At 59.9% G+C, this 12,266-nt stretch overlaps 1 long non-coding RNA gene across 1 annotated transcript; it reads right to left on the bottom strand.

Moving 5' to 3' along the window:
* Positions 1-468: 468 nt before the first annotated feature.
* Positions 469-6,828, bottom strand: LOC132413370 (uncharacterized). Its single transcript, XR_009516707.1, has 3 exons — positions 6,573-6,828; positions 4,050-4,134; positions 469-2,341 (listed from the first exon to the last, which is right to left on the bottom strand). It is a non-coding gene; the product is annotated as an uncharacterized lncRNA (long non-coding RNA).
* Positions 6,829-12,266: the final 5,438 nt, after the last annotated feature.

Genomic DNA, 12,266 nt, shown 5'->3' with positions numbered 1-12,266 from the left:
CTTCAGGGACTGAGGCAGTGCTGCCCCCTGGCATGAAGCTGAGCCTGTGGGTCCAGGTTGAGCCCTTTGGGGACCACGCAGGCTGCTGGCAGAGGGCCTGGCATGAGGCAGGGGAGGCAAAAATTAACTTAAGACCTAAAACTATAAAACACTTAGAATAAATCATCGAATAAAAGAATGCATGACTCAGCGGCCATGGCTCACGGGCCCAGCCGCTCCGCGGCACGTGGGATCTTCCCGGATCGGGGCATGAACCCGTGTCCCCTGCATCGGCAGGCGGACTCTCAACCACTGCGCCACCAGGGAAGCCCAAGAATGCATGACTTTTGATTTGGCAGTGACTTCTTAGGTATGACACCAAAGGCACAGGCAACAAAAGAAGAAAAAAGACAAATAAGACGTTATGAAAATTTGAAAATTTTGTTTATCCAAAGACACTGTCCTCAGAGTAAAAAGGCAACCCGCAGAATGGGAGAAAACATTTGCAAATCATATACCTGATTATTATTCAGAATTTATAGAGAATTCCTAAAACTCAACAACTACAAAACAAACAACCCAATTCAATAATGGGCAAAGGACTTGAATAGACATTTCTCCAAAGAAGACATTCAAATGGCCACTAAGTGCACAAAAATGTGCTCAACGCCACTAATCGTTAGGGAAATGCAAATCAAAACTACAGCGAGATACCTCCTCACATCCGTCTGCACGGCTACTATGAGAAAACCAGAAAATAACAAGTGCTGGTGAGGGTGTGGAGTAATGGAACCCTTGTGCCCTGTTGGTGCGAATGTAAAATGGTACAACTGCTGCGGAAACAGTATGGAGGGTCCTCAAAAAGTTACAAATATAATCACCACGTGATCCAGCAATTCCACTTCCAGGTGTATACACAAAACAATTGAAAGCAAGGACTCGAATAGATATTTGTACACCCATGTTCAATGCAGCATTATTCAGAATAGCTAAAACATGGGAGCAACCCAAGTGTCCACGGATGGATGTGTCAATAAGCAAACTGTGGTCTGTACATACGATGGGACATTATTCAGCCTTAAAGAGGAAGGCAGTTATGACATGTGCTACCACCATGGATGAAACTGGACGACAAACTGCTCAGTGAGGTCAGCCAGTCTCAAAAAGACAAGACTGCAGGATTCCACTCATATGAGGCACCTGGAGTCGTCAAAATTATAGAGACAGAAAGTAGAAGGGTGGTGCCAGGGCTGGGGGCAGGGGGACAGTTGTGGTTCCATGGGTACTGTTTCTGTTTACAAGATGAAGGGTTATGGTCACAAATGCACCTAATGCCACTGAACTGTACTCTCCAAGCAATGGCTCAGGTGATAACTTTACGGCATGTGTCTTCTACCTCAATAGCAAAAAAAGGAAAGAAGGGAATAATTGTCAAAAATTGGAAGCGACTTAAGTATCCAAGATTTGGAGAATTATTAAATGGAAAAAAAAAAAGAATCAAGCATTTATCCTGCTTTTGCTACACAGACAGGGACACTGGGTAACCAAACAGTAGGAGACAGGAGTTTCTTTCTGCAGAGACGCTCCAGCCAGTGAGCACAGGCGGGTAGCAGGTGGGAACGTCTGCACGGGACACAGTTGCCACCCTGAGACTCCTGACGGAAGCCAGACCGCGAGCAGACCTGCCAGAATCCCAGCTGCTTTCACCCGTGTCCCACCCTGACACATTTCAGAGCCGGGGGGTTCCCAGGGGGCACCACGGGGCCGTGAGTGCTGGACAAGGGCCCTGCAAAGAGGGGAGTGGGCTGACGGGTTGGGGTCTTGAGCGCCCACTCCCCCCCCGCCCAGGGGCAGCCACACCCTGAGCGACCACGGCCAAGGTGAAAAGGAGGGCAGAGGCTGGGAAATGCGCCTCCCCCCACCATCCTGGGGAGGACAGGGGCTTCTCCGATGGCCTGACCTGGCCACTGGACAGAGACGGTGCAAACACGGGTTTGCCCTGACCCTCTCTGGGCCGGCGGCGCTTGCCACCCTCGGACAGCCTTCGCGGCCCGCCAGGGAACCAGGGCGTGGCGGGGTCTACATCTGGGTGCTCGTTTCACGCCCGCCGCCTGGTCCTCCTCGGTCCGACTCTTTCTTTCTTCACGATTGGTCCAGGCCAGGCAGCAGGAGCGGGGAGACTTACGGGCTCCCTGACCGCGAGAACACCCGCTCTAAGGAGGCACCGGCACCTTCCTGATTCAGAGGAGTGCTTCTCATTTCCACTGTAACGCATCTCAGTTATGGCTTCACGGCCTCCAACAATTGGTGGCAAAAGTGGATATTTATTCTGAGAGTTCTCCAGCAGGTGGCAGCAAAGGGTCTGTTCGAACAAAAAGTCGTATTTTACTCCAGCTTCCTGTTTTTTAATCTTTCTCTTTCAGTTACCATCCTATATTACTTAAAATGTATATATATATATTGGGGCTTCCCTGGTGGCGCTGTGGTTGAGAGTCCGCCTGCTGATGCAGGGGACACGGGTTCGTGCCCCGGTCTGGGAGGATCCCACATGCTGCGGAGCGGCTGGGCCCGTGAGCCACGGCCGCTGAGCCTGCGCGTCCGGAGCCTGTGCTCCGCAACGGGAGAGGCCGCAGCAGTGAGAGGCCCGCGTACCGCAAAAAAAAAAAAAAAATATATATATATATATATAGACATATAGTTTAAAGTATACGGCAAAGTGTTTCAGTTATACAAATATATACAATTTACCCCAGCTTTCTGACAGAGAAAGGGAGTGTGGTGTTTGGTCTGGGAGGCTCCACACCAACTCCTGAGGAAGAAACAGTCCAGTCGCTGAAGGGGCTGATGCTCTGACGTCGTCCAGAACAACGCGTGCTTCTCAACACGCAGGGGCTCCTCAGCTAGAGAACTGACCAGCAAGCGTCTTCAAGGAAATCCCCCACTGGGAACATCAAACACGGGACACTGGTCCTGAAACCTGTCCGCCGCACATACAGATTTCTAATCTCCAAAACAGCAGGCACAGGTAGGACGTTTTTGGAAACTTATTAAACATGTATTCTTCCAAAAGGTGACATTTAACAAAATGTAGAGCCTGGTTTTTTTTGGCGGTACGCGGGCCTCTCACTGTCGCGGCCTCTCCCGTTGTGGAGCACAGGCTCCGGACGCACAGGCTCAGCGGCCATGGCTCACGGGCCCAGCCGCTCCGCGGCATGTGGGATCCTCCCGGACCGGGGCACGAACCCGTGTCCCCTGCATCGGCAGGCGGACTCTCAACCACTGCGCCACCAGGGAAGTCCCAGAGCCTGGTTTCTTTATAATATATAACACTCAAAAGATTATGTATTTTGCTTTGATCTCAACCTCTTTTGGCATGAAAAAAATGAACTGATGAGTGAGGATGGGGACAAAGCATTTATCCACAATCCTAGTAAACGTGAAAATGTGAGTTGCACATCAGTAATAATAGCGAGTGTGCAAAGTTTTTTTAGAGTTTGAAAAAGATAACCTATGCTATGGAATAGACATTATATGAAAAAAAAATTTAGGCCGTGTACTGTGATTGACTGATCACACACAGGCCTCTTCCCTTTAATGGCAAGAGAATATTCCCAAGAATTAGACATTCTCCACAAAAATAGCAGTTGGACATCTACGTGGGGAAAATTATAATGTAACTAAAAGCCACTCAGTACACATACAGATAAGTGAGTGTGAAGTGCTAAACACACTGCTTCCCAAACACGGCGATGAACACGGATGCTAACAAGTCCATCTGCAGGGACGGGGCTTCTTTTAGTCCCGCCCCATCCCACCACCCACACAGACATTTGTTGACCCCGAGCTTCGTACAACACCCTCAGGTGGTCATGGCCATCTAGCCATCCTATCTGAGGTTTCATTCAAGATTTCCCCTGCACACTGTTCGATTAAAGCTCGTTTATTGATTTGGGGTGATGTGAAGATAAAATGTTCCTGTGTAAATATCGCTAGAAAGAGAACTGAGTGATACACATGTTCTAGGAAGTTCAGGTTTTAAACCCCAAGTTATTCAATGGCAGAAACGTTACCTTGTAGGTGATCTCTGGGCTGTGCCTGTAGTAGGTTCAGCTTTGGGCGAGGCGCTGTCTAGGGGTCAGAAGAGCATCCGAACAACTGCACACGTGAGATAAAGTCAATAGTTTTCACTTGGCAGAAATCATAGGCACCTGTCATAGCACGATGCCAGATCACTTATGAGGAAAGCAATCATCAGCGTCAAATTGTGGTACTCATTATTCAGAGTGGGGTCCCCAAGCCCCAGGCCGTGGACTGGTAGCGGGCAAGCGAGTGACGCTTCATCTGCCGCTCCCCACCGCTCGCATTACCTCCTGAACCATCCTTCCCCCTCCATCCCCGCATCATGGAAAAACTGTCTTCTACAAAACTGGTCCCTCGTGCCGTAAAGTTGGGGACCGCTGATTTAGAGGATGAACTACAAAACTGAATGACTAAAATCATGACAGGTGGGATAAGTGTGATGGTTCTGAATGAGGGGCTGTGTGGTCACGAGTACTGTTCACCAGCGCTACTCCATCCAGTACACAGGAGGACGGCATTGCCACCCCTCGTGGTCAGGGGCACCATATGACCAGTGCTGGCCAGTGGGGTATGAGAGGAAGTGGCACGTGGCCCCTTCACACCAGAGCATTTAGCTGCCAGTATAAGACCTTCCCAAGTTCTCACTCCTTAAGCCAGGAGGACCAGCGATATTCCAGATTATGGTAATTTCATCAGCCTGGATCCTGACGTGAAGGTGGCAGAGCAGAGCCTCAGCCAGCCCCTGACATGCAACGTGAGTGAGGGTAAGCTTTCAGAAGGAAAGACGAAGCAACGCAAGTATCCGCCAACAGATGAGCGCATAAAGCACATTGGGTAAATACACACAATGGAATACGGGGCAGCCTTTAAAAAGAACGAAATCCTGATGTCTGATACAGCCCGGATGAAGTTTAAAGCCACTACGCTATGTAAAGTAAGCTGGACACAAGAGGACAAACATGGCACGATGCCACTTATATGCGGTCCCCAGAGTGGTTATTCATAGAACAGTGGTAACCAGAGCTCCAAGGACGGCAGCAGCTCTGGCTGACCAGGGACAGCCCAAGGGCCTCGGGAGCAGGACGGGCATCGAGGCTTGCCCCCCGGGAGGGTTCCTGGAAGATCTGAGCTGGAGGCCACCACAGGGGGCTACAGCCACAGCGAGAGGAGCCGGAGGGATGAGGACCAGTGGGCACGGCTGGGGCAGGGACGGCACAGGCAGGCGTGCTACCCACCCCTGGGCACAGAGAGACCCAGGCCTGGGCAGCCTCACATCTCCTTCCCACAGTGAGGAGCTGGCCCACACCTGGGTTTCGTGGCCTGGCAGCAGTGCTGCCTGCAGTGACCCGACCCCACGGAGAAGAGGCTCCGGGCTGCACTCCCGGCCACGAGCCACAGCCAGCTCGGCACGTTGCCCAGCGGGACCTCATGGACGGCGTCCTGGCGTTTGGTGAGCAGAGACGGGGCGAAGGCAGCTGGCCTGACATGCCTTGGGCGGGGGGGTAGGGGCCCAGGCTGGAGCTCACTACTCTATCAGGTCAGGCCTCTCCAGTGACCAGCAGCAGCCACATAGCATAGCCAGGGTGGGGTACGCAGACAGCGACAAGGACACAGGCGGCCAAAGGTCGGCCCAGGGTCCAGGAAGCCTTGGTGAGCAGGCGTGAGCGTGGGCCTGGGGTGGGAGTGAGGACAGAGCCACGGGAGCCAACACTGGCACCCTCTACCCTGGAAGCCCGGCGCCCCAGCCCCTGTGCCTGCGCAGGTGTCTCAAGGTGCTCTCATGCTACGGTCGGAGGTGGCTGGGTGGCCCTGGATGAGTATCTGGTCGAGAACGACCCGGAAAGAAGTGAGGCCTGGGGAAGGGGAAAGACTGAGTCCTCAGGGCCGGGAATGGGGACAGAGGAGGACAGGCCTTGGGTCCTGACCCTGGGGGGCAAGGGGCACCTGCTCCACCCCATCCATCTGGGATCTCTGGGCAGCAAAGGGGAGGACCAGCCAGAAGACCCACGTGTGGCTCCTGTCCTGGGCTGTGGCCCCAGCCTGCCAGGCTCTGGCCCTTCTTCCTCAGCTGCTCCAGGAGTCCCCGGCCCCGGAAGGTGGGCGCTGGGACTGGCGTCTGAGAAGGGGCCCAGGTCCTCCTGCTGGACAGAACGCCTGCTCCGATCCCAGGTGGAGGTGCTGAACCCATGGGGCAAGGCCTGGTCATCCCTTCCAGACAGACTGGAAGCCTGCTGGGGACAGAGACCCCATCTCTTCCACGGTCAAGGCAGGGAAGCCACTCGGTCATGGAGGTAGCCTCTGAGGACAGCCTGGCCCGGCAGCCCCAGGACGAAGCAGCAGCGCAAGCCGCCGGCCCCGAGGCGGGAGCGAGGCCTGGACGACGAAGGGCACTGGACAAGAGGGGCCCCTGGGTCGAGGTCAACGCCTGCACCAGCGGCCCCATGGGCCCCCTCGGGCGATAAAATCACGTTTGTAAAGCGAAACTCTGCGCGCGGCGGGCGGGGCCGCATTACCTTGCAAACCGTTCAGAGGCCGTCAGGGCGGCGCGGACGCACCCTGCTCCCTGCGGCCGCCCGCGTTCCTTCGCGGTGACTCTGGGGGAGCTGACGAAAGGGGCTGGGTAGGAGCGAGAGGACCCTGCTCCTCGGCAGCCGCCCTCCTCCCCGCCTAGGGGTGTTCACAGACCGTGGCGGCCGAGGGGAGCGCGCGGGGGCGTCGACCCAGCCCCGCGTGGGCTTCCCGGTCCCGCGCCCCTCCCGGCTTCAGGGCGCCCGCACCCATCGGAAGCACCTCGTGCCGCCCCGGGGAGGGGCCTGAGCGGGTTTAAACCGGGAGGCGCCGGTCGCAGGCACAGCAGCGAACGGAGGGACTGCGTACGGAGTGCTGCGGGCACCGTCCGGGCAGGTGGGACAGCCAGGCCGGCCCTGGCGGGGCGGCCGCCGAGCGAAGCCGAGACACCTACGGGGGCTCTCGGCCCGGGGCCTGCAGAGGCTGGGGCGGGCGCGACGCGCCCGGAGGTGGCCCGGGGTTCTGGGCTCCGCTCCGGGCAAGCGGGGCTCTGAGGCCCGGTTCCCTCCCAACTAGCCCTGGTGCGCGGGAGTCCTGGCAGTCGCCCCCGAGCCTGGTTCCCCGCACGGGCGTGGGAGACGTAGCAGGGGCCTCGCCTGCCCAGGGGTTTCCAGGCAGGACTGGTGCGCGCCTGGGTGGGGCCGTGCAGGTCTGATTCCTTCCTGCCCCGCCCCCTGCCTTGCAGCTGGAGCCGGTCCGAGCGCCCAGGGCGCGAGGCAATTAGGCTGACAAATTGAGAGGGTGGGATGGCTCCTGGCCCGTTGCTGGGGTGAGGCAGGCCGGTGCTTACCGATGGAGGGAGCTACTTGCCGTCGGGGGTGGATGGGCACCAGGGACCCCTGCGTGGGGCCATCTCGAGACCCTTGGGAGGTAGAGGCGGGAGGGGCTCTGCCACGGGTTCCAGCCTCCGTGACTCTGCTCTCTCCCTGACCCGCCCATCGTGCCGAGTTTCCGCGTGGCCACTGATCTCTGCAGTCTGCACCCAGTGCAGGTGGGTGGGATCTTTCTGACGCTGCTCAAAGTGGGCCAAAGGCCAACCAAGGTCACTGTCTCCATGTGTGAGCCTGAGGCAGCCTGGCCATCCGGTTCTGTTGTGATTTGGCTTAGATGGACAGCCAGAGAGGCCCCTCCGCAACCCCCAGCCCAGCCTGGCGTGTGCACGCTGCCCTTCAGGGTACTGATAGGTGACGCCCCCTCCCAGGGATGTGGACCCACCCTCCTCAGGAATTGCCCTCCCACCTCTTGTCCCCTTGGGCCACCTGAAGTGGGGCTGCTCCCAGGAAGCCACAGGAGGGGCCTCCTGTCAGAGTCCCTTTCCAGTCCTGGGAAATCCGTTCGGCCCCCCCCCAGCCACGAGGCCACCCTCCCCTCTAGCCACGTGCCGTTGCCACTTCTGCTGGTAACCGCCTCTCTGGGACGCCTGTCTTTTGGCTTCTGTGCGATTGGGCTCTTCTGTGTCTCCCAGCCTTGAAGCTGCTTTGTCTCCCACTCCCCAGGCCCTGCACACCCCTCACATGCCCTGGTCTGTCTCTCCCGAGCTCCAGACCTCTCTGTCCAGCTGCTTCCCCAAGGTCCCCACTTCAGACTCAAGGCACCCACTCCCAGGCCCCTCTTCACGTCCTGCCTGGTCAGGGACCAGGGAGGCTCGTACCAGGCCCAAGGTCGCTGCTGACCAAACGGGCCATGGCCCAGCCACGGTTACCCAGCTGCGTAGGGCAGAGCCGCAGGCACAGGGCCTCTCCCAGCCCCTCAGGCCCTCCCCCCACAATGGCCCTCAGGGCCCCAGCACCCTCCCTCCCACGAATCCCTGCTGTTCAGGAAACTTGAGCTTCCCGCGCAGGAGTCTGTCCTGCTCCTCTGGTTTTCCTTGCTGGGCTCCCGGCGGGACAACACAGCCTGCAGCACCCCCCCCCCCCACTGGCTGCTCCTGACCCCGTGGCCCAGAAAGCCCTCCCGCCTTGGCTGGGTAGCGAAGTACCTTTTTTCTTTCCCACCCTGGTCCCCTGCCCGACTTCAGGTGGTCAGCTCACTGCTCCAGCCACCCCAGGGGCCCTGTTACCTGAGGCTTCCTCTGCTCACACACCCTCTGAAGGCCGTCCTGGAACGAGGCGCACCATACAAAGGAAGCAGGCTGGTCACTGGGCAGGTGGGCAGCACAGCACGCGTCCAGGTCAGCTCGCGGAAGCAGAGCCTGACACGGTTTCAGGGAGTGGCCTCGGGAAGGCTCCTGGGGAAGGAGGGGAGGAAGCAGATGGCAGGGAGACAAGCTGGCTGGTGGTGCAGAGTCTCAGCCACCCCTAGAAGGAGGTCAGGGCGGCCTCAGCCACCCCTAGAAGGAGGTCAGGGCAGCCTTGCGTCCACCACGGTCACACCGAGTCCTGGAACCCCGCTCAGGCGTCCAGCTGGTCACTCGAACAAAGCCTTTTGTGTTCTTTCCCAAGGCCTGGATCTTTTTTTTTTTTTTTTGCGGTACGCGGGCCTCTCACTGTCGCGGCCTCTCCCGTTGTGGAGCACAGGCTCCAGACGCGCAGGCTCAGCGGCCATGGCTCACGGGCCCAGCCGCTCCGTGGCATGTGGGATCCTCCCGGACCAGGGCACGAACCCGCGTCCCCTGCTCGGCAGGCGGACTCTCAACCACTGCGCCACCAGGGAAGCCCAAGGCCTGGATCTCAACAACGCTCCTCTCTCCCCACCCCATGTCCTCTTCCCACCTTCTCAAAGGCATGATGGTGTGCCCTGTGCGCCCACACTGCATGGCCTGCTCGCTTCGGGAGAGCTGAACAAGTGCCGTGCCTCCTGGAACCTGGCGGGGGGGCAGGGGCGGGGGCGGGGCGGGTGAGCACCAAGCCACCGCCTCCACGTCTGCCCGGGCCTGGCACGCACTCCGAGACCCAGCGGCAGACCGGCTGCAGGCGCCACCGGGGCTCTGGGCCCAACATCCGGGCAGGGAAAGGGGGCAACAGGATTTTGCCCAGGGGTCTCAGCAGACACAGAGGAGCACCTCTTGGGCCCAGCTATGGGGAGAGCGGGGCCGTGGGGGGATTTAGGGTTCAGGCTCTGCAGAGCGGGTGACGGAGAGCTGCTCACAGCCAGCACTTCTGGGGGCACCATGGAACTTGAGGCCCCTTGCGAGACCGCTGGGCCTAGGTGTCCAGGAGGCAGCTGGACACGCGGTTCCGCGACCCCAGGACAGGCTGGGCTCCAGCTGCGGTCAGGGGAGCTCTCCGGCTGAACGGGGAAATGTCACCAGGGAGGAGGGTCCCCCATGCCCCGTGCCCCAGAGGTCGGGAGGTCAAATCGAAAATGCGTTTGTGGGGTTTGGCAGTTTGGAGTCCGAGGTTACCTCAGCAAGAGCTGCGGAGTGGGGGCGAGGGCGCGTGGGGCTGAGCCTTCTCCCGAGACCCCGTGTGAGGCTTTGGGGAGCTGCGGGAGGCGAGGACAGTGTGGACCAGGACCGGGGACTGCAGGTGTGGTTCTGTGGAAGCAGGACGTGGACTGGCTCCTGGGGCCGGGAGGGAACAATTACCACAGCCCGGGAGGCTTCAAACAACAGCACCTTATTCTTCCACAGTTGAGGGGCCAGGATCTGGAATCAGTGCTTCTGGCGTTTGGTGGCAATGCTGGGTTTGGGGCCTGAAGCTGCTCGCCTCCAGTCTGCTTCTGTGGGCTGGGCATCGTCCCCGTCTGTCTTCCTGTGAGGACACAGTCGTGTTGGAATAAGGACCTCTCTACACCAGTGTGACCTCACCTTAACCTTAACTTAATTACATCTGCAAAGACCCTATTTCCAGAGGCCATGGCCCGGAGGACATGGGGCCAGGGTGGGCAGAGGGGGACACAGCCGGGCTGAGGTGAGAGACTTGGGACAGAGGGCAGGAACCTGGCTGAAGCCCGGTGGGGAGCCAGGAGGGAGCAGAGGCCAGGGCAGCAGTGGGTTAAGGTGGGGAAGGATTTGGAGGGGTCACTGGGAAGGGGGAGGGAGAAGCACACGAATACATGGAGACCACCCGAGGGCAGGGCAGGGACTGGTCATCGCTGGGTATTGAGGCCAACGGCGGGTGGAGGCCGAGCCTCTGCACCAGGACCCTGGCGGGAGGGGGAGGAGGGTGCGGGGTTGAGATGGAGGCCAGAGGATGGCCTATAGGAGAAAACAGAGCCCGCACCCCCCAAGGCTACCGTGGGGTCCCTGTGCTCACATGGTCCCCTCCTGGGAGCCGCAGGGCAAGGGGAGGGACCAAAGCTGGATGTGACGCCCCTCCCTCAGGAGGGCCGGCTGCCCTGGAGGTGGGTCCAGAGAGCAGGGTTGACCTCCTGACCGTGTCTGCCCTCCCACCCACCTGGGCTGTCTCGGGTCCCTCACAGCCTTTCCATCCCCACAGGGAGCAGCACGGGGCTGGGCCTGCTGCTCCTCAAGATCACTTTCCGTACGCTGAGTGGGGCACCGAGCTTGGCCAGGCCGCTGGAGGTGGGGGTCCTGGACGTGGAGACGGCCCAGGCCTGCGGGAGGGCAGGCTGGCGGTGCCGGATGTGGGTGCACGCACCGAGGTGCAGCGCCACCCGCAGGGCACCGGCGGTGTGGCAGGGCTCGTCCTGCTGCCTGCAGGGCACAAGAGCTTCCAGGCCTCGGCCGAGCACCTGCTCCCCACGGGCGCCACGCTTCCGGTCCGGGAGGCTCAGGACGCCACCCGCATGCTGGTGGACCCAGCCACCGGCCGGCAGCTGTGGCCAGATGAGGCGGTCAGGGCAGGCCTGTTTGGACCAGAGCTCCACAGGCAGCTCCTGGCAGCAGAGCAGGTGGTGACGGGGTATCGTGGCCCCTTCAGTGGCATCCGAATGCCCCTATTCCAGGCCATGACGAGGGAGCTGGTGGACAGGCCTCCGCTGCTGAGGCTCTTGGTTGCCCAGCTGGCTACAGGCAGGCTAGGGTGTCCTGCCCGCAGGCTCCGGCTGCCCTGGGAGGCCACCCTGCACTTAGGCTGCCTGGACAAAGAGCTCAGCAGCATCTCTCGCAGGCGGCTGGCTTCTCGGACCCCGGCATGCAGGAGAGCCTCAGCTGTGAGCAGCTGCTGGCCCACTGTGTCACCGACCCAGAGACAGGGCTGGCCTTCCTGCCCATCTCAGTGGGGAGCCCTGGAGCGGAGCCACAGGGGCCCCCGTTCACTGAGCACAGCACCTGGCAGACCTTGAGAGCTGCCGTGGCCACCGTCTCCATGGGCAAGTTCCAGGGCCGGCCCATGTCGCTCTCCGAGGCAGTCCCCGTGGAGCAGAGGGTGACGCTGACCCAGCAGCACAAGGACGGGGCCCTCTTGGTGGAGGAGCTGGTGGCTGCGCTGAGGGCCACCCACGAGCAGGCTGCAGCCACTGCCGGGACCACCTTGGCTGGGTGAGGATGCCCGTGACTCCAGGAGAGCTTGTGATGGGGAACCGGTGCAGGAAGTACCAGCGGCTCCCAGAGCTGGGCAGGGCCGGTCGGCGCAGGCCTCCGCGGGCCCGGGGAGGCCCCGACGGACCCGGCTCCGGGCCGCCACGCAAACCCCTGCGCCCGGGCCGCTCGCCTCAAGCTGGTGCCGGGGCAGCCGAGTGCAGCGAGTCCCGGGGGGAGCCTGTTTGGGACCAGGCAGCTCCACCGGGAGGGGGCC

The sequence above is a fragment of the Delphinus delphis genome, chromosome 17 (assembly GCF_949987515.2).
Source record: "Delphinus delphis chromosome 17, mDelDel1.2, whole genome shotgun sequence".
In the NCBI taxonomy this organism is placed as follows: Eukaryota; Metazoa; Chordata; class Mammalia; order Artiodactyla; family Delphinidae; genus Delphinus; species Delphinus delphis.
The sequence above is the reverse complement of the archived record's forward strand: the minus strand, read 5'-3'. Positions and strand labels throughout refer to the sequence as shown.